The sequence below is a fragment of the Ctenocephalides felis genome, unplaced genomic scaffold, assembly GCF_003426905.1.
Source record: "Ctenocephalides felis isolate EL2017-DRISC unplaced genomic scaffold, ASM342690v1 CF-g0.4_SCAFFOLD_00845, whole genome shotgun sequence".
Classification (NCBI taxonomy): domain Eukaryota; kingdom Metazoa; phylum Arthropoda; class Insecta; order Siphonaptera; family Pulicidae; genus Ctenocephalides; species Ctenocephalides felis.
The window spans coordinates 48,480,520-48,505,701 of NW_020536999.1; the positions used below are offsets into that span (position 1 = coordinate 48,480,520).

A 25,182-nucleotide genomic window follows, 5' to 3' on the forward strand; every position below is an offset into this window, starting at 1 on the left:
CTGATTTCTAATATTTTATGATTATGTCAATAACAATATTTTACAGTCATACTCTATAATACATAAATCATGTTAACGTTGGCTTTAGTTACATTCAGACAAATATCACAAACATTGAGGATTTCCCCTGGTTAAGTGTTTTAGTGCTGGTTAATTATTTCTTCAATCATTCTATAAGCTGAAATGTTATTAGCAACAGCATTTATTTATTATAAATTTTAAACTTTAATACAATATTAGCTATATTTAATAGCATTTGAACCATCAACTCAATTACAAAGATCAGGAAGCTGACAACCATTCCTCCTCCCCAAGCATAAAAAATTCCAAGTAATTCAGGCATAGCAAGTGGTGCATTTATATCAACAAACTTTTCCTCGACAATTAACTTTTTCTGTACTCCTGAACCATAATTCCAAAAATCATACTCGCTTTTTTTGTGCCAAATCTGGGGAAGACCAGACTCCTGAATTCTGCGCAGCAAACGGTTAATTCTTTGTATTATGGGGTTTTGCTTTCCAATTCTGAAACCCATCGGAGTGGTAATTAGATGGTCTTTGATTTTGTGAAAATCGCTTGAAGTAGTAAAAGAATGATAATGTTTGTTTAAAACGGAGTGGAAATCAAATTGTTGCTTACTGTACGTGTATCCAATTTTATTATTGTCAATTAATTCTTTAGTGATGAACAAATTTGCTGGAGCTGATAGATTCACATCTAAAAAAACGTCATTCCACATGCTTTCAAAACTAACATTGTATTTGTTTAAACCGTCACGTACCCCATATGGTATCAAAATTTTAATTCCTGATTCATAAATCTCCTCGAAAGTTTTGATATCTTTGTAATACAAAGGTTTTAACATAAAAGTGTATAGAAAAGGTAGATATGCAAATGAAATGAAAAAGTTGTAAATAACCAACACGCTAAAAAATAAATTAATAGAGAATGATCTACTATTAACATCCACAGATATATTAAAAAGAATGCTGACTATGCCAAAAATGTCCATGTACTGTTCCTGATAAATATCATGACTAACTATATTAAAAATCACCAAAATTATGAAAATGATACTAGTTGTAACTACTACTGCAATCCATAAGGATGAATTGAACGGTTTTATATATTTCATAATTTTGTTCATAGGTTCTGCATTTGGAACTATGACGATCATATGGTTCATGTTGACCGGGTACAAAAATCTAAGATCTTTAGTATATTCCATAGTCTCCATCGAAGAAAATAATATACCACAGAATTCTGGTTCCTCTGTTAATAGAATTATATCATACGTCAAATTCAATTTTACTAGAACAGTTTTCATGTAAAACACATCAGTCCCTGAATACAAACTGTGGTTAGTTGAATTCTTCAATAAAAGAGTAGTTGGAGAAGCATTTTCTCGGAAACAAATAACAATATTTCCATAAAATTTTGTATCAATATATTCCCAATATTTTTTTACACCATAATTACCAGTTTGTTCATAAGTATGCCCTGTAACAATATTGGAACTAAACCAACGCCAAGAATCATTTGTCGATGAAAAATAGTATATCAAAACTCTGACTAGATTTTGCTTGGTACAAACACGAAAATAAAATTGCAACCACATAGAACTTGTTATATCATTTTCAGTGATATTAATGGAAAGTATATAATAAGAAGTGTTTGATACTCATAGTTACTAAATTTATAAAAATGTTTCACAAATACATTAAGGTACAACATCGATTCGGACATCACTAACAAATACGCTGTTGTCTTAGAATTTAATTCAGGTAGCACTGTAATATATTTATCACTGTATATAGTTGTTACATTATTTGAAAATTTTGGCATATCTTGATATTCCATTAAATTGTCAACATCGAATATAACAGCAGTTTGGATTTCAAACAATTTAACCATGATTTCCATTTCATTTTTGACTGTAATTATGTTATCATCAGCAATATCGAAATAATCTTCACTAATTTCAGACGTGGCTTCATATAAAACTGTAAAGGCTAATATCAAGTTTTTTGCTTTCATGGTATTAAATTTGCTTAAGATGTCGAAGTCAATTTTTTATGTAAGTAACTATTTGAACCATATAATACAAGGCAAGATATTTGTAAATCGTTTCTAGTAAATGATGGATAATCGTATAGCAGCATTACTTTGCCTTATTGGATTTTTTGTGTTATGATAATTTTATAAATTACGATACTCATGCATATATATATATATATATATATATATATATATATCTAATCTGTAAAATAATCATACCCTAAAATATTCAATACATTTTATCCAATTCATGCAGAGTTCTTATTTATTCCACCTTTTTTTATAAAAAATCTTTGTTTATTGTTTTAGTTTCAATATTTTTCTTAATAATTAATCCATTCATTTATTTATATATTTTGTTTATTTCTAGTCAACATTATGTTCTTGGAAGATTCGCTGAAGATATAGAATGCAATTAATTGCGAAACGTTGATAATAAAAAATATTTTTTTAGTTTATTATTACTATTGGATTTCTTGTTTGAAGCTCAAGACGATCTAAGACTTAGCTATCTATTATATAGATAAAAATTTATCTTCACGACACGACGACCAATCACAATCGACCCGTAGAAACGATCGAGAGCGAATGACGAATCATTCTTCATGCACAGATTTACTTCATAGTCACAAGAAGTCCCTAGCCTAAAGAAGTTTTACTTCAAAAATAACGACGTACTTCGTACGGAATTTATCACAGCTCATAGAACTTTTAAGTTTTGAATGCTGTTCAAAACAAATAAGATAAATAATAAAGTTTGATGTTTTTTTTTGCTATTTCTGCAATTTCTGCTAAAAATTTCTGGAACGCTGATCTACTAGTTTCTCCTAGTACCATTTTTGACCATAAAACATAAAAAAATAATTACATACCAATCACACAACTACTACTTCTTTGTGCTTCTGATCTATCCATCTATCCATCAATTAAATCTACCTTTTCCATTTCTGGTCATAAGACACTGGACACGACCATGTCCAAGTCTCCAACAGTGGCCACTAGTCCATAAATAGAAAATCAACTTGAAATTTACATTTATTTCTACAATAATATGTGTGTCTCTTTGTTCCTACATAATTATTGTAATGTCTATATCATTTTTCTACTTGCGTAGGTTTCTGTTTTATCGCATTGCTGACCTATTTTTTTCTGATTGTTATTAAAAAATCTGGGACGTTGACGATTCTATCAATGGTACAAGAAATTCGCATGTATAATAGACAGATTGGGAGATACAAAAAAATGTTTCAACGGTACATGTTTTTCCACACGCTTCATATCGCATAGTAATTTGTTTGATAATTCAAAAATTAAATGATTGATCTGTATTTCATGAGCTATTTGAAAAATTTGATGTTATTAAGTATTTACAAAAATAAGGCAATGACAAAGATAAAAGTTTATTATATTATTATGATAATATTGAAGATAATATTTACTTTATTCATTGAAAATTATAATTCTAACTATATATTTAAAAATAGGGCATTTTTTATAAATAAAAACATCACCATCTTTCACAACAATTGGATGCCTCGCAGGTATTTTGATGAACTGCAAAGATAATTTTAATTTAAAACATATATTTCAATAATTATAAATAGGCACATAACACTTCCAATTTCGTTTGGATTTCTACCCGTAGGTATATCATGCCTCATATCTGTTCTATCAATACAATAATTAGTATTTCAAATATAAAAGATGTGATACAATTGTGGGACAAAAACGGAGAAAAGGAAAATTTTCCCCCCAAAAAATTACATAGCAATATTTATAGTAATAAATGTTGAACTGCAAAGATGCAAATTTTCACCAGAATTATAAGCAATATTTTATAAACCACAATTTTCATTATTTATATACATTTCATATTTCATAATCAGTGAATATTGAAAACCAGTAATTTGTATAAATTATTTAAAATAACTAATCTAAACATTTTCAAATATCTAGAGTTGCAATTAATTGAAGAGAGCAATACTTGCAAAATCAGAAGTTTTGGTAAAAAATAATTATTATAAATTATGTGAAACAGTAAGATATTATATATTTGGCATATAGTTACTCCATGCAGTTCCAGATTCTAATTATCATTTATGGTTTAATTTTATTTATATATTAGTGTTTTTTAACATTTTAATTCATGTGTTTTAATACAATTCACGAAACCTACAAGGCACATTATCTAAGGCTCCATTATTTAGCTTCTAATATAATATTGTACAAAATGATATAAATAAAGTAAAAGCAACAAATAAATATCAACTACTTTAGCTTTATTTTTCATATTTTTGGTTAATTATGTATGCACTGAGTTCTATTAATTTATTTTTATATTAGAGTAGGTCGGGGCACAAAGATCTAATTCGAATTTGATCAATTATATTGCGAAAATTAAACAAACAACTATCTGACTATATTCAGTAAAACTTCCAGCTAATTCATCATTGCAGAAATTAGTTTTTTGCTGTTTTTCAAGGATATGTCACTTCGTTTTTTTACTCTATAGGCGGGGTATAATGGAACTGCTTAGGGGCAAATTATTTTTAAATTTTAAGGGATTTTACAAAATATTAGCTACATTATTCAACCAATGCAAAATATAATTTTCATGGGTACAATTTTTACAGGAATAACACTATATAACCTTGATCTGGTATTATATCAGAAATAATCATCAACAGCGTCAGAATAACCATTTATTTAATTCATCTCTTTTAAAATTGCTTTTTCATTTTAATTTCCTTTTTTATTTACTATTTTTTATTGTTTACACCTTTGCCAGGATAAAAGCTCAGATAGTCCTATTTACCCCACTCACATGTAAGCTTTTATAGAGATTATACTAAAAACAGTTGAATCTAACTTGAAATTAATAATAAATCTTATGGAACATTTAAATAATGTAGATTTAAAAATTATATAAAGTCTTGTAAATTAAACAACAGTGCTTACAACCGAAGAAACTAACAACGAAAAAAATGCTTTTGGTATTGATTTACAAGCGCTTTTTGCGCGCGGACCTTTAAGCCCCGCTGTATGCTTTTTAAAAAAATGGACATTAAAAATTTTAAATATTTAAAATAAGAATAATAAATAAAAAAATCGAATCAAAGAACATAAGTTTGAACAGTATAAATCAGCAAGATCTTTGTAGGCTTTTGCAGTAAGTGGTGCTTATATATTTTTTCCATACTGCTTCTGTCTAGTTCTAAATGACCACTTTTGGTTTAAGTTTATTAATGCAGTATATCTCAATAATAAATAAAATGTAAATATTACTTATATTAATCTTTGTTGTACATTAGTTTGTGCCATTTTTTTCAATTCCAAAGAATATTTCAATATATAAAATTGGTACTTAAACATTATTACATTATATGATTAAAATACGAGTCTATTACCCGAGGGTATTATACTCTAATAGTGTTCATGAATATTGTTATACATTTTATCTTAGTAATCAGTATAAATAATATATGGGGAAAAAAAGGAAAAAGTTAACAATTCCCCAAAAAAGTCCACAAGTTTGTGACAAATTCTAACATGAAAGTACCTTCACTATATCGTATATTTTACAAGTGAAACGTGCATGCATTTGATTAATCAGTTTTTATATTATTAAGCAACAATTTTCTCACCCATATAGTGATTGAGGCGTAAAACTGTCAAAGTAGAACGTCAAGTAAAAACGAATAAAACAATACATCTAGGTCATATTGCGACACATTGAGAAAAAGTTTATCCCGTTTATGAAAACAACCTTGAATACTGCCATCGATAGGCAATTCAATCACAATTGTTGCAATATAGTGTAATAATTGAAGTAGAAAAAGTAAAAAATTGGTTTCTAAAATGGATTTTGATAGAAAGCTTATGAATGGGCGCAAGTGGATTTACGGATTTACGGTTGATTAAGCCTCTTATTCGAGTACCCAAATAGTTTTCGTTTTTTGTAGACTTATCCAGTGAAATTTTGCATATGTTTAACCAGCTAAAAATCAAATAGTATACAAAAAACCAATACCATACAGGTTTAAAAATTGTCAACCTGCCAATGAATTTATGATTATTAAACTAAAATAGTATAGTAATTATAAATCTTCGTCAAGCAATAAGTAAAGTTAGTAATAAATGACTATGTGACGAATTATTTTGCTTACTTAAAATTTATAATGTTTTAACATTACTTAATAAATTTTATTCTTATTGTTAAATAATTATATATCAGCTTCATTAACTTTCCTTAGGGTTGTGTAAGTTATAGTAATCCCAAAAAAAAAAAAAAAAATTTGCATGTCTTTACATTTCTGAACATTTTGGCTTACCTTAAAAAAATTAATGTAAGCGTGTGTGTGCGTATGTATACCTATACGGATACAATTTTTTGTCCACGGTTCCATATATATCTGTGTATGTAATAAAATCAATTACAAATTAAATGAACATAAAAAATCTTTTACCCAATGTTCTACAAGGTCGTAAATCAAAATCGATTAGAATAATGCGACCATTAATCTATTATAAAATTAAGTATAATTATTCTCGAGATCTGGAACGTAATGAATTTTCAATGAACCCAACAAGTTCAAGTTTAAGCAATCAAACCAATTCGGTCATTAAAGATTAGTAATAAAATCATTATCCAATTTATTGACTCTGGATTGGATTTAGCAATACGTTTTTTTATTACTTTGTCAATTAAAGAATGTTGTGTCCTCAGGCATATAAATGGCATTGAACTTGCTTATCATTCTGATAATGTAGCAGGAGTATAAATCATAAATATTTAATAAAATATGAATAATGATAGTTAATAATAATAAATATCCATATTTTTTAAAGTTGGATTTTAACTATTTGATGAATTAAAAAGAGTTACTAAAATTGCTTAATTTCAAACTAGGTAGTTACAAAATTATACCCATATACCTTCAAATATGAAATTTGTTTTTTTTTTTATTGGGACTATCACTTAATATTCTTTATTCCTTGTTCCTTGAGATATACCACGACTAGCTTTATCTCAAGCAGAAGTTAAAAGAGATTTTCTCATTACATTTCAGATTTGAAGTATAATATTAAGTAAAATCTGCCTTTCAGAGCATTACTGCAAAAATAATTATTAGAAAAACTAATTAAATATGTTAAATATATATCCCAAGGAAAAGAACACCTACTGGATAGCCTTCTAACAGCCACCTGTTAAACTAATTAACCAATGCTGAATGTATGCTCATAATAATAGACATATTGTAATCTGTATTTTAATTACAGATTTAATATAAATTGTATTTTATTTTATTTACGTATTATTCCAACTGCAATCAGAAGTACTTAACGTTACATGTTCTGTTGTCTGCTGAAGACCAACTAATGTTTTATGAGAGGCAACCCACCGATTCACCATTGTCCTATATGTGGGGTTTATATTAACTCTTATATCTAACAGTGTTATCATGTGATTGAGTTTTACCTACGAAAGGCGATTTTCACTTGATATTATACTATCATCAATGCTGCCTGGTGTCAGAATAACTAAAAGTTAGAAATAAGTTTTTTGTAAGGTAGCTAGAGAAACAGACACTGGAATCATGTTACGTAGGCTCCGTACTTGCTTTCTATAAATAAATTCTTCTGGAATAATTATAAGAAATAAATCTTGTTCGTAATCTCTAATTTCCGTCCGGAAATAAATGTATATTGCGTTATTTTCTTACTGAAACAGGCGAGTGAAAAGCAAATCAACTGTCAACAACACATTCGCTCGCAACATTCCAAAATATAAACTTGAATAGTAGAAAAGCTGATAACTTTTATTATTTTTATTGAAAAAACTATCATCTAGTTATTTTTTATAACTATTGAGATATTTTTCCAACATGTCATTGTGGTATACAATGTTCCTATTACAGCTGACAATTGCAAATCAACAAATTTACTAAATGGACAGTTGTAAATATAGTATCTAGTGAACTGAAAAAAAAAACTATATTTAAAGATTGTTTTTTCAATAAATAACCAATGGATTTAAAATGTATATATTTACATTTATAAATGTAATTCCAGCATATGAGAAAATTTTGGCGTCTAATTCTAAAGTTTTTAAGATTTCTGTAAATGAAAAAAAAAATTGGTTTGCTATCTAAACTTATGCCTAATTGCAAGATTCATATTTATTTATTGAAATTTTGCAGTTACTGTTGTTGTATTTTAACACAGTGCCTTGTTTTAATGCAATTCTTTATTGTTTTACTTACATCTTCATGTCTGGAAATAAATTATTATCTAAAAAACTCAGGGGTAGTATTGATGGATAGTTCAATAGTTTGAATATTTTTTTGCACCTAGGTGACTGCAGACTATTCAGTTATCTATTAATTTAAATTATCATTGGACTTTATTCTGAATTTACGATTGATTTGATAAATGAAAGAATTAGCTACGATATTTGATCTATTAATAATACATCTTTTATACCAACATTTGATTCATCAAAGAGATGAAGTCGTTTGATGCGACTTCTTATAACATTTTACGATGAATTGACTAAAATCTCTCCTATATTTGAAAACTTCATACACATTTTATTTCAAATTATGTATTTTGTTTTAATCATCTAGCTAATTACATGATTGAAACTTGTAAGAGTTCACATATCATATATAATTTTACTCTTATTGAGCCTAATTACTAGCATACCTACAATGGTATCACAAATAACTACTTGATTAAATAAGTATAAATCAAGTTATAACGTTTTCTGATTAGAAAGCGAGGTAGATCATAAAATATACATTGAACTTATTAGGTGATTCATAATATTATAAAAATATTATGATTATAACTGTGATTCATCTATATCTTATAAGCAAATGCAGAAGCTTATTCATACTAATTCTCATTCAAATACTAATATTTATATATTTCCTAATTCATATTAAATTAGACTTATTAGTTATTGGTTTACTTCAGACTTTCTGTTATGGATGTTTTAAGAATGTTATATTATTATCAAATAATAATTCACATACCTAACATTATTTTTTTTCTCTTTTGTTTGGTACAAATCTATTTGTTTTCCTATATTATACTGTATAGATTGTCGGTGGCACTACCAGAAATTGTATCATCAAAATCTGTATGATCACAAACACCACCTATGAAACCATTTTCAAGAAATATTATACTAAAGCTTTTGTCAGCCCATCTGGAGGTATAATAATAACAAAAAGTGAGTTGAGGTTTCTATTACCTTTTTGTTACTTCTAGATAATAACTGATTAAATTACTCGTAATTTAATCATAAATTACTCCAAAAAATATCAATTGGGTAATAAAAATATTAAGGTCCATTTATTCTATTATCTGAGGGAGCGTTCACTAATCACGTGATCGATTTTTTAAAGATTTTTGAAGCCCCTTCCTCTTTGGTGATATTCAAAATTACCTCCTCCTCTCCTACCAAACATCACGTGTATTTTTAGTTACGGGAAAAATTGTATTTTTTTGTTTTTTTTTTAAATGTTTGATTTTTTTTTAAAAAAATTCAGGTAAAAAATAAATACATGTGATATCTTACTATACCCCTCCATCTCCCACGTGATATTTCGTGATTTTTTGTCAACCTCCCCCTTCTTTAAAACCTCACCTCAGGTGATTAATGAACGCTGATTAATGAAATCTTGTTACAATTGAGATGCTTTTATTGGTTTACCTAATAGCAAATAAGGTAGTACTCCTAATTTAGTCACGATTTTCTTCCAGAAATTTCAATTGTTTGAAGAAAATGTTTCGGTCCAGCTCTTCCATTATCTGATCTCCAGACGTGCCTAAAAGTCTAAAAAGCGAAATGTCCGTAAGTCTCGTTCAGGGTTATCGCCTTTCGAATTATTATTATTCTGTTAGCAATTGCCGCTGTTGTTGTTAGATTACTGTCATTAGTATGTTCCACATTCTATGTTCTGCAGACGTAATTGCACTAAACGGTCACTTTTAGTTCTTTTTATATTCATTCTTTTTGCAAGTGGCCCGGCCATGGGAATTCGCGCGATTGTTCTGCGTCATATGCTGCTCTTTATAAGAGTACCTACATACGTCATTTGAACCTGCAAAAAGTGGCGCTTGTTTGAGATGAATGTGTCAAGTTTAAATTGTTCTATAATGAGTTGCAGGAGGAAAATGCAGTTAATTGTAGTAGAAATGGAATGGAACGACTCAGAGTAGAGAAAAGCAGAAAAATAAGGAATATATTATATATATGGTCTATAACGTGGACGAAAATTTTTCCACTTTTCAGTTATTTACTAAGAAACGGCTTCGCTGATTGTCGCGCAAAATTGATAAACGTCATTTTCAAGATATATCGAATGTCTTTTAAATTTTTGAAATCGGTGTAACCGTTTTTGAGAAAACGTCGATTTACGGCAAAAAATCTGTTCGCACACACACACGCGCACATACCTTTTCCAAATTTAGTCTCATTCGATTCAGAATGACTTGAAACGTCGGGAAAACATAAAATTAGCGAATCGGATTTTTTGATAAAAACATAAACTTCTCCTTCGGGTTAAAGTTAAAAAAATCCGTATAGTATAAAAATGACAATGTTTTCTGTTTGAATGGCAATGTATGCCATTCTAATTATGTCCCCGGATACAAAAGTCCACCACCATTATTTCAAAAGCAAGTGGCCTGTCATTTTTAACGAAACTATTTTAAATTAGAGAAAAATATGTTGTAACCAGTCATCTATTTAAATCGGCACATCGTAAATTAAACGGCTACATTGTTAATTTTTTAACGAAAGTATTTCTTTTTGTTGTTAGCTGTTTTTTCAGCACTGTTGTTTAGTTTTGGATGCCTGAATATAATTTTTAAGCATATATAATTTAATTGTTTTATAAAATGTATTTTTATTTTTGAGCTCGATTCTACAGTTTTTTTATATAACCCTTAGAATAGCCTACGTTTGGTTGGGAGAAAAGGATGATTTAAGATTTTACACTGTCAGGTGTAAGCAATAAGAAAATAGTAAACATAAATGTATAGTAAGTTAAAAAAAAAGCAATTTTGAGATAAATTGAATTAATAGTATCACAACTCTGCTAGATGAATATTTCTGAGAAAATACCAGTTCTAGGTTATATACGTGTTATCTCAACAATAGTGCAGCTATTATTTTGTGAAATCCCGTCAAAATTAAAATAAGACATTAGATCCGTTAGCCCCCTGGCTGACCCAATTTACCCCGCCTCTGGGATTAAAATGGCAGGTAAATGTTTGAAAAAACAGCAAACAACATCATTTCTACAATTATAAATTAAATCTTACTGAACACAGTCAGATTGCTGTTTGTTCGATCTATGTTATTCATGGTGATATTATTGGTTTGCATTTCACAGTATAATTACTCAAAGTCGAATTGGTCCTTTGTGCCTCGCCCTATATACATAAAAATCAAATCCGTATAAGCAGTGTGTAACACTTGGAAAAATTTATTAATAGCAAAAAAAAAAATAATGCAACTCGTCAATACACCAAATATCATTTATTTCTATTCAATTATTAACAAAATAATAAATATAACTATAGTAAAATGAAAATAAAAATGTGTATATATCTTTTTGGCATATCTTTATTAAAAAAATGGATGTATATGCGGATACAATTTTTATCGACGATTTTGAGAACTCGGATCAACCAATTCTCAATTTTTCATTTTAAACCAACCAAAATTTGATTCCTATTGATAAGGAGACGTGTTGATTTTTTTTGGTAAAAACAGATTCAACCGTTCCGAAGATACGGGGCAAAAAATGGTAATTCAATTTTTGAGAGAACGACGCATTCGAAAAAATTTGAATCTTCTTTAAAAATATAATTTTTGATAAGGGAAGTTACAACAGTTAAGGGGCACAACTAGTGTAACCGCCTAAAAAAAAGTGATTTTTGAGAATTTATATTAATAAAACTACTTTATCAATCATTTCAACATTTTGGGAATATATTTATACATGTTTTAAAAATACATAGTAAAATAGTAGTGAAGAAAAAAATTAAATATTTTTTAAGTTATCGTCGATCTCCAACGGCGGGACAAAAAAAGGCCTTTCACTGCTGCAGTGATTCCGGCCTTCTACGTGGATGAAATTACAAAAAAAATCTCGGTAAACTAGATAATATTGTCTGTAAAATGAACTATGATAAAGAAAAAAATAAAAAATTGACAAAATGACGGCGTTTTTTTTAAAAAAGTCGAATTTTACCCAAAATTTTGGTCGTTTTTGGACTGCCAAAATTCGAATTTTGATTCGATCAAAAAATTGATAGTTCATTTTACGGAGAACTATATACAGAACATGTAAAAAAAATTTGATAGTGATCGGGTCATTTGTTTTTGAGTAATCGCTGCAGCAAATTCGAAAAATGCTGTTTCGAGAAAAACGCGTTTAAAGATTAAATGATCGTTATACTATATGTATATACTATATATATATATACTTTTTAAATGGCTGTAATTCAAAAACTATTTAAGATATCGATTTAAAATTTTGGTATGTTATTTTCAAAATGTATAACCTATCGAAATATGGAAGAATTAAAAATTCGATTTTTTGAAAATTTCACACTAGTTGTGCCCCTTAAGGCACGATGCCACGCACCACTAGTTCCCAAATATATCACCATTGCACATACCTCGCACTTGTTTCCATAATTTTTTTTCCGTCCGGATTGTCTCTCGACTCCGGTAACCCAGAAAGTGCGCGACGGTAACACAGTTGGCCGGCAGCGCGTTCCCTCGGAATGCGGCCAGACGTCGCGTCGTCGTCGCCGTCGCCGTCGTAGGCCGATTTGTCGTATCAACGCCTGTCTTCGACGAGAGGATAATATTATGATAATAAAGAAAAACTGATATAAACACCTGATCCATCTTGTAGTTTTTAATCAGACAGGTAGAGATAATTGTACCAGCCAGTTATTTATTTGCACTTGAAATCAATATTTGTTTATTGTTTATGGAAGAGTTATAATGGACATTGATTGATCGTGATAATATATGTAAATTTTTTGTAACATGAGTTACAATAAAACAATGCTCAATCCATATAAGTTAAGCGTTTTATATTCTTATGTTAAAACTCTAGTTTCTTATCCAACAACCTGCAAATTTTGGATAGTTGTTTTGAATGTATATGTTATATCAATATTTTTGTAGTATTTCGATATTATTAGATATACTTCGAAAACTATAATCGTTCTTGATTAGAAAATTATAAATAGAGAAGAGCGGGCCTTAAAGATCCGCTGGTAAAAAAGTCCAACACCGATATCTCAAAAATAAGTAAAGTTAGGAATTTTACAACAACAATATTTGAAAGTAGAGGAAAAAATATGTATAATCTCCTTGATTGAAGATGTATAAAGATGTATAGCCATCTCCATGATTCTTACGACATTGCTATCGGTAAATAAACAGCAATTATTGAAATTCCATAACAAAAGTATTGTCTTTCATTATCTGTTTTGTTTTTTGGTTGCGAGCGTTTTTGTTTAGTTTATAAGATCTTAATATATCTTTTAGGTTTACGTTATTTATATATTTTATAAAATGTGTTTCTATTTATAAGTCAGATTTAACTATTTTCTATATAGTTTTTATAAAAGCTTGTATGTGGGTGGGGTAAAAAGAACCAACTCCTTCACCATGGAGAAAAGTATACCGTAAAAATCGCAAGTAAAACACTTTTACGAGAGATAAGTTAAATAAATACTTATTCTAACTATGTTAATGATTATTTCTGGCAAAATACTAGATCAAAGTTGTATACAGTGAAGAATTATACTCAGCATTGATTGAATTATGTAGCTTATATTTCGTAAAATCCCTTTGAAATTTAAAACAAAATTTTGTATCTGTTTGCACGATGGCTGTTCCTATTCATTCAGTCTATGGGGTAAGAAGGACCAGGTGACAAATTTTTGAAAAACAACAAAAAAGCAAATTTGTACAATGATGAATTAGCTGTGAGTTTCACTGAACATAGTTGTTCATTTGATATGTGTAATTTCTCAAGGTCAAATTGGACCTCTGTGCCCCATACTGCCCGTATAAAATAGTGATTAAATTAGTCAATATTTTCAACAAAGTAGTTTTATTAATATCAGTTTTGATGTATCAAATATTTTAATTATAGGTAGACTATTAACAATATTTCCTTATAAATGAACGCATACAAAAAATCAATATTATAGTAGGATAGGGCGTAAAGGTCCAATTTGACCCTAAGTACATAATTATACTGCATAAACTAACTAAATAAACTACATTATAACACATAACACGTACCAAATAAACAACTATCAAACCATGTTCAGTAAAATTTTTACAAACCTATTTTTAATTTTATTAGAATTTTACCAAATAATAGCTACATTCTTCAACCAATGCAAAACGTAAGTTTCATGGGTACATTTTTTTGCAGAATTAACTATAATAACATAGCTGGAATAACTATTTATTTTACACATCTCTTGTAAAATTGCTTATTTTTGATAAATTCATTTTTTTATTCACTTTTCTTATTGCTTACACCTTTGCTAAAGATTTACTTGCGGCTTTCCACCCCACGCGCATGTAAGCTTTTAAAGAGTTTATTTAAAAAAAGAAACAGTTGAATCTAAATTAAAATTAACAAAATCTCTGATAAAACAATAGAAAAACTTATTCTTCAAAATTATATTAAGGTGGCGTGAACTAAAAAATAATGCTCACAACCAAAAAAAACAACAATGAAAGAAAATACTTTTGTTATGGATTTTCAAACATTTCCGTTTTTATCCTGATAATGACGTCGTAAGAATTGACGTGCTGGCTGGTTATACATCTTTTTCATTCTATTTTCAAATATTGTTGTTAAAACATCATTAACTTACTTTTTTGAGATATCTTAGGTGAACCTTTAAACCCCGCTCTACCACAATAAAACCTGTATAAATCGATCTTCAAACCTTTCATAAACCCGACAATGAATCAGTATGCCTCAAGAGAACAAAAAGTTTCTAATCACTTATGAATAAGTCTAAGATTGATCAATGATGATAGACATCATCTATTCATAATCTATTATTATTCCTCAGTGGGTTTGTAGATTATTATTAATGTTTTTCAACCAGGTCAAGCAAACCACGGAGATTGGTAATTCTTGTACCTGATCAGTTCCACAGGCGTCTCGTTTGCAGAACGAAACTGGTTCATGTAATGCAAAAAAATAAATAAAAACATAATTGTTTATATTGTGTGATGATGATTTCTATTAATGTTTCATCTTTCTCATGTTTTTGTAAGTATATTAGTTGTAAAGTGCAAAAATAGATAAAATAGGATTCTGAATCGGGAATGGGGTCAAGGCATGTAAGTCAAGATAAGTGAAACGAGTTAATATAGAATATTAATATTATAATAAATTGAACGTTTTCTGATTTACACACTTTTTCACATTACGTAAGTCACTATAAATATTGATTATATGTGATATTGAAAGCACTATATGGTAGAGTGGGCTTAAAGGTCCATGGGTAAAAAGAACCACCACCGATATCTCAAAAACCAGTGAAGTTAAGAATTTTTTAACAGCATTATTTGAAAGTAGAGGGGAAAAGATATTTAACCAGACACCACCTTAGCGATTCTTACGTTAAAAATCCATAACAAAAGTATTTTCTTACGTTATTTGTTTTGATTATGAGCACTGTTGTTTAGTTTTCCAGACCTTAATATAAGTTCTAATAATAAGTATACGGAATTTAATTGCTTTATAAGATTGTTGTTGTTAATTGTTAATTTTCATGTTAGATTAAATAGTATTTTTATATAAACCTTTATAAAGGCTTACACCTGATTAGAGTAAAATCGTCCAACTATACTTTCACCCTACAAAATTAGAGATAGCAAATAGCACCCTAAAAAATAAAAAATTGGAAATAAAAAAGTAAATTAAAACAAGCAATTTCACCAGATAAAATTTAAATAAATAATTATTTCAACTCTGCTGATGAATTTTTCTGACAAAATACCAGATCAAGGCTATATACAATGTTATCTAGGTAAAAAATGCACCCATGAAATATATATTTTGCATTGCTTGAATAATGTAATTTCTATTTTGTAAAAACCTTTTAAGATTATAATGAAACATTGGACCTGTTTGCCCTCTGGCCGTCCCAATTTACCCCGCCCATGGGTTAAAAAGGACCAGATTGTCAATTTTTGAAAAATATAAACAAACACATTTCCAGAATAATGGATTAGCTGGGATTTTTACTGAACATAGTCAGATAATTGTTTGTTTGATACGTGTTATTTATTATGATATAATTGTTTTGGTTTTCACAATAAAATTTCTCAAAGTCAAATTAGATCTTTCGTCTTCCCTATGCGTAAATTCTAATTAAATTAAATAGACATTTACCCATAGTAAAATATAGCATAGTATAGTTTATATTCCTAGAACATCGCACCGACCTATAACTTTTAATATTTATAAAACCATTAATTTCAACTAACATCGATTAAACCGATTTATCATTAATATGCATTATATGATAAATGATTTTGACAAGGTTAACTTTTATAATTTGTTCATTTAAGTTTTCGATTAATAATCTCTTTCATCCTTGATCTTTTTTCTACCTTTGTACTAGATACCATCAGCATGATCATTATTGAAACATTTTCTTAAAGAAATTATCTGGATATTTGATCTGATATTGACCATTGTCTGTTTTTTTTCGAAGTATTAAAACTCGTTTGCAATCAATGAAATATGTTGTATAAAAAAGTAATAAAATTAAAACATGTACAGCTTTTCTTTTAGAATTGTTTCATGAAATTCAAATTTTGTAGCACTACTATTATTAGTACCATTGGACCTATTATTTAGTAATACCTATTTATTACTAGTTAGAAATACTTTTATGATTATTACAACCATTTAGTATCGACTTTTTAAGTTGATGAATTTATGTCTTTTATATAATTATCCTCATATCCTGGCTAAACAATTTAGAAACAATTATTCAAAATTAGAAATGGTTTGGGAAAATTAAATAAGGTGTGTATTATTTTTTTTAATTATACGTAAGTATTAAATTACAATAATACAAATTGTCTTTAAAAATATTAGATAAAATGTCTATCTGAATTTTTTTTCAAAAGCAATTGATTTGTCAACACAACCAGAATGTTTTTCGAATTATTCAAATCGAATTCTTAGTACCCTCGAAAACTGCATTTTTTTGTACATTTAGCTCTGTATCTTTGAAATAGCTGGACCTGCCTTTGCCAAAAACGAATCACCACTTCTCCCAATCGTTACAAATTGAATGTTTTTTTGGCCAATACTATAACTTACCCTACAGGAAATTAAAAAAAAACGTATTTCTGTAAAAATACTATTGTTGAATATTAATTAACACCTTTATAAGTATTATAAAGGAATAAATCTGTTCTAAAAATACTTTAGTAACAATAATCCTTTCATTACATTTTCAATATTATTTTTGATTGATTTGTATTGAATTGATAAGTTATTTGATCCTAGTTATATTTGATCCGATTTATATATTTTATATAGGGGATGTCGCGTAACGCCGGACGGCACCAAACACCGGGCACTACATTTAATACGTATTATTTAAGCAAGTATAAATCTTTTGAGATGGCTACATATGTGTTCAATGCAAGCTATTTTGAAATGTCCGGTACTAGGTGCCACTGTTTAAAATCATATTTTTGATAGAAAGTTTGATTGATAGTATTAATTATTTTTTTAGCAAAGATTACGGTTTTGTTAATTTAGTTTTATTCCTAACTTTTTTATCTAACATAAATCATAATTTAATAAATATTTCGTAAAATATTTTTTAATTTATTTATAAATAACCTTAGGTGTCCGCTACTTAGGGCATTCTCCCTATCATTCATTATATCTATATTATCCTGGCACTTAATTTAATATTTTTTACTTTAATATATAGAAAGTATTTTCAAAATTTTAAATGATGATTACATTTTCGAACATATAGTGAAACTAATTTTCCCAAAGCATTTTGATTGACTTAGTAATTAATTTAATCCCATTTATATATTTGATATAGCTTTTATTACATTTGTCTAACGTACAAAGTATTCAAAAATTTCGTATAAGATATTAACCCATTTAGTTTTGAGGAACAAAAAAAAAAGTATCACGACATTTTTTCACACTTCTTTGAGAATCTCTTACGATCCATTGAAGAAATTACCTGGAAGCGATTTCCTTGTTCCGACTATTGAGAACAATTGTATTTTATCTGCTCAATTTAAAACTTTTTAGCTTTTGTTATATGTAATGTGATTGCTTATTGTCGGTTTACATTTCGTGTACATAATTATGTGATTGAAAACCAGAACCAGAACCTATTATTCGAATTTCCTGATGGTCTGTGAAAATTATGTGACTTTCTCTAGCTACGATTTAAAATTTCACAAACTCGAAAATGAAATTATCAATGGAGAAATAACACCTAGTATTATTACTACCACTAAAAAGAAGTTTTATGAAAAATTAAAAACCATTTTGAAAATACAAAGTCAATATTTTTCAATAGGTCATCATAATTTTATAGCTAGATGTGTTACACTTCGTGTCACATTACATTACTTCTTATGAAGGAAAAATGCAACTCTGTATTTTACTTAATTTCTTTTCTTAATTAATAAAAGATTTACTTAATGTCTATGTAGGACAGTTGTAAATATATTGTTGAATAAAAAAAAAAGATGTGTTACACGTATTTCATATTTGTCTTATAAATTGAGCTAAACTAATAATTTTTCTAATATTAAGTGGTTAATGCAAAATATGAAAAAGAATTTTTTTATAAATGTAATAATAATTTCTTTCTATATAGAGTAGAACGGGGCTTAAAGGTCCGCGGGTAAAAAGGTCGACTACCAATATCTCATTTTTTTCAAGATTTATTGAAGACAATAAAACTTACAATAATTAAAATGAGGCAAACAATTGTAGAATCAATATTTTGTCTGTTGATGCATGAATTATACGTATTGAATGAATGAGAATTTCAATTCTAATTAATGTATCATATCAACATGGTTGTAAAATGTATGTTGGAATTTCTATTATTTATTCTTATATTTCAACACATGACAATTTACCCACTGGAACACAATAATAAGTTATGCATCTTTGTGTGAAACATGCACATAAGGCATTCGCTGACTTTCCCTCTTGTGCAAGTTCTATAACAGACCAAATGCTCACACATCAAATTACAAAATATTTGATGAATATTCCAAATAAATTTACATATTTCGAGATAATTGATACTTTAATTTATTATTGTATGGGAATAAAGGCAATTTAAAACTGAAAAAAAGCTATATTTTTTAGGGGTTTACAGCATATTTCTTCTTCGCCCCTTTTTTAGTGCTTGAAATTATTTATATTCTATTTAGTTCAATTTTTCAATATCAAAATATACTTTTATTTTATAAATATACTAAACTATAATTTAAATTGAAATGTTTAACGCATAGGAGAAGAGTCAAACAAATTAGAACTCCAAACTTATCGGAATATAGAGTAGGGCGGGGTACAAAGATCCATTTCACTTTTTACATCACGACACATAACACGTATCAATCAAAGAACTATTGAGCTATGTTAAGTAAAATTTCCAGATATAAAATTATGTTTTTGCTTTATTATAGAATTAAGTTTTTGTACTCTTTTTCTAAAATTTATCTCCCTTCTGACACCGCCTAAGGGGTGAAAAGGGACAGCGAGGTACTAACCGATCTCTAACCAATGTCATATTGTTATTTTACAAAATTTAACTACATTATTTAAAAAATGGAAAACAATAATTTTATTGGCACATTTTTACAAATAGACACAAGATTTTGTATATAACATTGATCCGGTACTCTCTTAGATTAGAAATATTCATCAGCAGACTTGAAATAAATATTATTTTTATATATTTTTTTGTAGATTAGCGTTTCTTAACTGAGGTTACATTTTTATTTGTGATTTTGCCAGGGTAAAGGTTCAGTGGGTCCTTTTTACCTTACCCACATGTAAGCTATATTAGAGGTTAACTGTTGAATCTAACTTAAAATTAATAATACATTTTTAAGAAGAATTAAATAACGTATACTTAAAAATTACATTAACGTCTCGTAAACTAAACAGCAGTGCTTACAAAAAAACTACCAAAAAAAGAAAATAAATTTGTTATAGATTTTTAAACATGGCCAGTTATTTCCTAATAGCGACGTTTCTTGATTTGAGGCAGTGGCTAGTTACACGTTTTATCATTTCAAATATTGTTGTTAAAAATTTCTAACTTTACTTGTTTTTGAAATATTGTAGGTCGACCTTTTAGCCCCCTTTTACCATATATAGTATATAAATCCTGACCTATATGAAACATAAAAAAATTAAAAAGGATACAAATAATACGTTTTAACCAATTTTCCATGGGCTCAGAATGGAAAAAGAGAGTTTTGCAATGAATGCAATGCATCTTATTTTACAGGGGGATCTTTTGATCTGTTTTTAGCAATTATTTCTTGCATATATGACGTAGAAATTGGTAGCAAATTACTTTTGACAGATTTTAATTCTTTTTATTGACCTTATAAATCTTGCGAAATAGTGCTATGTCATTTTGTCTATTGTAGAAGTATGTCATTTTGTCCAAAATGGATCAGAAAAAAATAATTAAAAATTCACCAAACATCTGATCATTGTAAAGAAATTGTTCGAATATACTAGTACTGGTAAGATAATTGATTTTATTAAAATAATCACAAATGTCAATAAATAGGTTCTAAAAAACATGAGGAAGACACCTCAACATCTGACAGAATTGTTATGGTGGCCTTCTTCATGTTATACAGTTGCGTAAAAGTTAATAAAATCAGCAATTTTTTTGTACATATTTTCCCTATAAGAATATTATGACGAATCTGATCATATTATAAGGAAACATTATTGTCATATTGTGTAATAAAAAATAATTTTCATCAATATTTTATTTCAAAATTTAGTTTATTACATAACAAAATATTACATAATTTTTTTATCAAAAAAATACGGTAAATTTAATAACTCTTGATTTAGAACTATAATTTTATAACATTGTCAATAGACAACTTGACTAATTGATATACATCTACAAATTTTAGATAATTTAAATACTTCTAATATAAACATAATCAATACTATAATTTTTATTACAAATCTAATAAAAAATCTACTAGGAATATAAAAAATTAAATTGATTATAATTTTACCAAAACATAAAAAAAATATTAAAATAAAACTCATTTTATTTATTTCATTAAATTCAACATTTAAAAATTTTAAACTAAAATTATTAAAAGAATTAAAAAATAATAATCTTCTTAATCGAAAAGAATAGCACCCAGTTAACCCATTCTAAAATACAATAATAAATAAATTAATAAATTAAAAATAATTGAAGATAAACTTCACTTCTCCAATTTTTGCCCTATCACCCTACCACTTCTATTACCGTAGGGCGTAGGCGTTGATGTGAACAGTATTAGAAATATGTAAAGTATTCGAATGCATTCGTATTTGAATTAGAATTCAGTATTTAGGACGGCTCCATCAAACGAATCTCAATTACCGAATTATGTATATTTGTCGTTGATACCCAACTGACACATATTTCGTGAGAATGGTGCTAGGCTACTCCTACATTTAATGTGAGCGGCCCGAATGTCTTAACTTGCGTGTGGTGCATCGACGATATGAAGCGATGAGTGCGTGTGAAACGGTTCAATGTTGAAATATCTTAATAGGTAGTTGATCTTTAAAACTAGTGGTGAATGGCATCGTGCCTTAAGGCAAATTGCTAGAACTTTCCGTACCGTAATTTAAAATCTTGGTACAAAACCCAAAAAAATAACACAAAATGTGTACACATTATTAAAATCTCTATAAAATATCTGATAATTTTATGTACATATGTCCAATAAACATTTTTAACCGCCAAATGACATTTTTTTAGCTTATTTTTATTGAGAGTCTATAACCGCCGGACCAGCCTTCCCAAAAATTTAATCAGTTTTTCATGTTGTCAATAGAAGTAAAATGTTATTTGAATTATTAAAGTCGGACGCTCCATTTTTAAATACTGAGTTACCGTTTTTCGCACTTTTTGCCCCGTATCTTTCGAACGGCTAGAACAGCCTTTGCCAAAAACTAATCAGCACGTCTCCTTATCAATACGAATCGAATGTTTTTTGAATTATTCAAATCGGTTGATCGTTGTTTCCTAAATCGTCGACGGAAGTTTGTATTCGCACACACACAGACACACACACATACATCCATTTTCTCTAAGGTATTTTCTTTAAAACGTAAAGATATATAAAAATTTTCTTTTTCGATTTTTTTGCGATTACTATAACTTGCCCTAGGTGAAGTTAACAAAACTGATGTTTAGAACTTTAGCTAGAATTAGAATTAAAATCCGAATTATTTTTCGATATTCAAAAAAAATATTTTTTGAAAATTTTTGAATTGAAACCGAAACAGCTGGACTTACCTTTTACAAAATCCAACCGCTACTTCTTCCCATCATTACGAATCGAATGTTTTTTAGATCACTTAAATCGGTTGATCCGTTCTCTTGAAAATAGAGATTTTTAACACTTTTTGCCTATATCTACTAAGTCGCTTAACCTGTCTTCGTCAAAAACTAATCAGCACGTCTCCTCATCAATAGGAATTAAATGCTTCTTGAACCTTTCAAATCGGTGTTTGTCTCCACACATACACACACAGATCCATTTTTTCTGATGTATGCCAAAATGTTCAGAAACCGCTAAAACGTGACGATATGCAAAAATTTTTATTTTCGATTTTTGGCTTATTACTATAACTTACTCTACGGTAAGTTAAAATAAAATGTTTTTTGAATCATTGAAATCAGACGTTCTGTTATTTCAAAAACTAAATTGCCATTTTTATCACTTTTTGCACATCTTCGAAACGGCTAAACATGCCTTTGCCAATTAGTACGTATTCTTATCAATAGGAATCGTATAAATCTTTAAAAATTTATTTGATATTCATACGTTTCGACTAACAAGTCGTGCCTTCATTAACTGTAAAATAAAACTGTTAATTCAAAAAAATATGTAACAAAACAACCCAAATACTCCACTATGGTAATATATTTTTATGACATCACATACAATAAAATAAACATGAATAACAATTATCAGAATATCGCAATTGTGTATACTGCTTTAAGTATACAATTGAAATGTCAGATATTTCTTAAAATACTATATTTTTCATGAAATGTGTACAACAAATTGTATTTTGATCATATTTAACTTCCTTAATTTTGTAACTTCTTAGTGAATTTTAAAATATTATCCTTATTTCTCATAGATAACTTTTCAAATTATGCGACAAGATAATGTCTTTGACACAGATAAGAGTTTATAATTTTTACTGCTTTTGTGTGTCAATTTAATAAATAAAGAACATTTAGTAGGTAAAAAAGATTAGGATTTGTAACAATTGCAAACGTATCACATAAATTTGTTGCGGAATGTTTTTTTTAGAATTTGATATACGTCTATATTTACACAAAATTTAATTAAACCTATAAAGAGTATAATTGCAGAAATTCTCTATCTCATTTTATCGTCGATTGTGATATTTATTTAAAATTCAAATTGAGGAATGTGAGGAATGTGCTATTGTCATACTTACGTATATTTGTTTAAGCATGTGAAAATATACGACCATATGGTGACGAACAAAACACAATTATTGTTTTAAATGTTGTACAATATATATAAACTATATAAAAAAATTGTTAAATTTAAAGATTTAACTTAAAAGTAATAATCACTTAAAAGGAAATTTTTGCTAGGACCGAATGAAAAAAATAATTATTATTTAAATAGAGTTCAATTGCTAACATTATAAGCTTCTTATTGAATATCCTTATAATATAATAATGTATAATGAGAACAAGAAATTTTGATGATCAACTACTGGAATTTTTATCGAATTTGACATAGAATACTGACTAATTCGATTTTTTTTTCATAAGTTTATAAAAAAATCTTTTGAATACAGAAATTGCAAAAACGTTAAACATATTGCAAAAAAATGAAATTGTTTTACACAAATGAGTGCGTGGTATTTAATTGTTAATTTTGCAATAAAATAATATCGACTTTCTAAAAAAGAATACGCTTTTATCGTTTTTACGTTAAAATTGTTGATATGAATTGACTATATAAAATAAAATAAATAAGTGTAAAATTATTGAAATATTGAAAATCCTAATTATGCATCTTTTTGCAAAGTTTTAAAATATGTATTTACATCTGAAGTTTTCGTTCATATATTTTCATTTTTTTGTAAAAAAAATAATACATAACAAAATTATAAATTATAAATATTATTTTTGATATTTAATAGTACGGTCATTCGTGAAAATTATTCGTTATTATGAAAATATATTGAAAAATATAGTATTACTGAGTTTTGTACTTTTTTGCAAAGTCATACCATACATATATTTATTTTATTTGAAAAAATATTACTTATAGTCACTCCTATAGGTTTCATACTCCAAATATTTGTTTTGATTCATTCACAGAGTGATTATTAGACAGATATTTTCATTGTTAATAAAAATTATTGACATTTTCAGAAAAAAAAATTAATGGTATAGAATTTCGAATTTTGCAATGTTATACAGTAAGTGAATTATTTTGAATTGCTCGTAATAAAATAGTTTTTATTTTTGATAAAGATGATAATATAAAATTATTCACTCACAAGTGTCATTTGAACTATTCAATATATCTCATTTTTTTTTTTTTGAAAACTTTATTTCAAAGTTGTTTTAATTTTTCAATTACAATAATAGCTCTTATTACCTAAGAAATGTTAAAAATAAATTTGCCATGCACTATTAGTTTTTAACAATGCTATTTATTGTTTTATTATATAAAAGTTGAATTCAAAGATGAGGAAATCAATATCA

The 25,182-nt window shown here is 27.7% G+C and overlaps 1 protein-coding gene across 1 annotated transcript in view; it reads left to right on the top strand.

The window, feature by feature from the left end:
* Positions 1-25,182, top strand: part of LOC113384697 — a 177,819-nt gene that overhangs the window by 148,269 nt on the left and 4,368 nt on the right. The gene's annotated exons all lie outside the window — the stretch shown is intronic.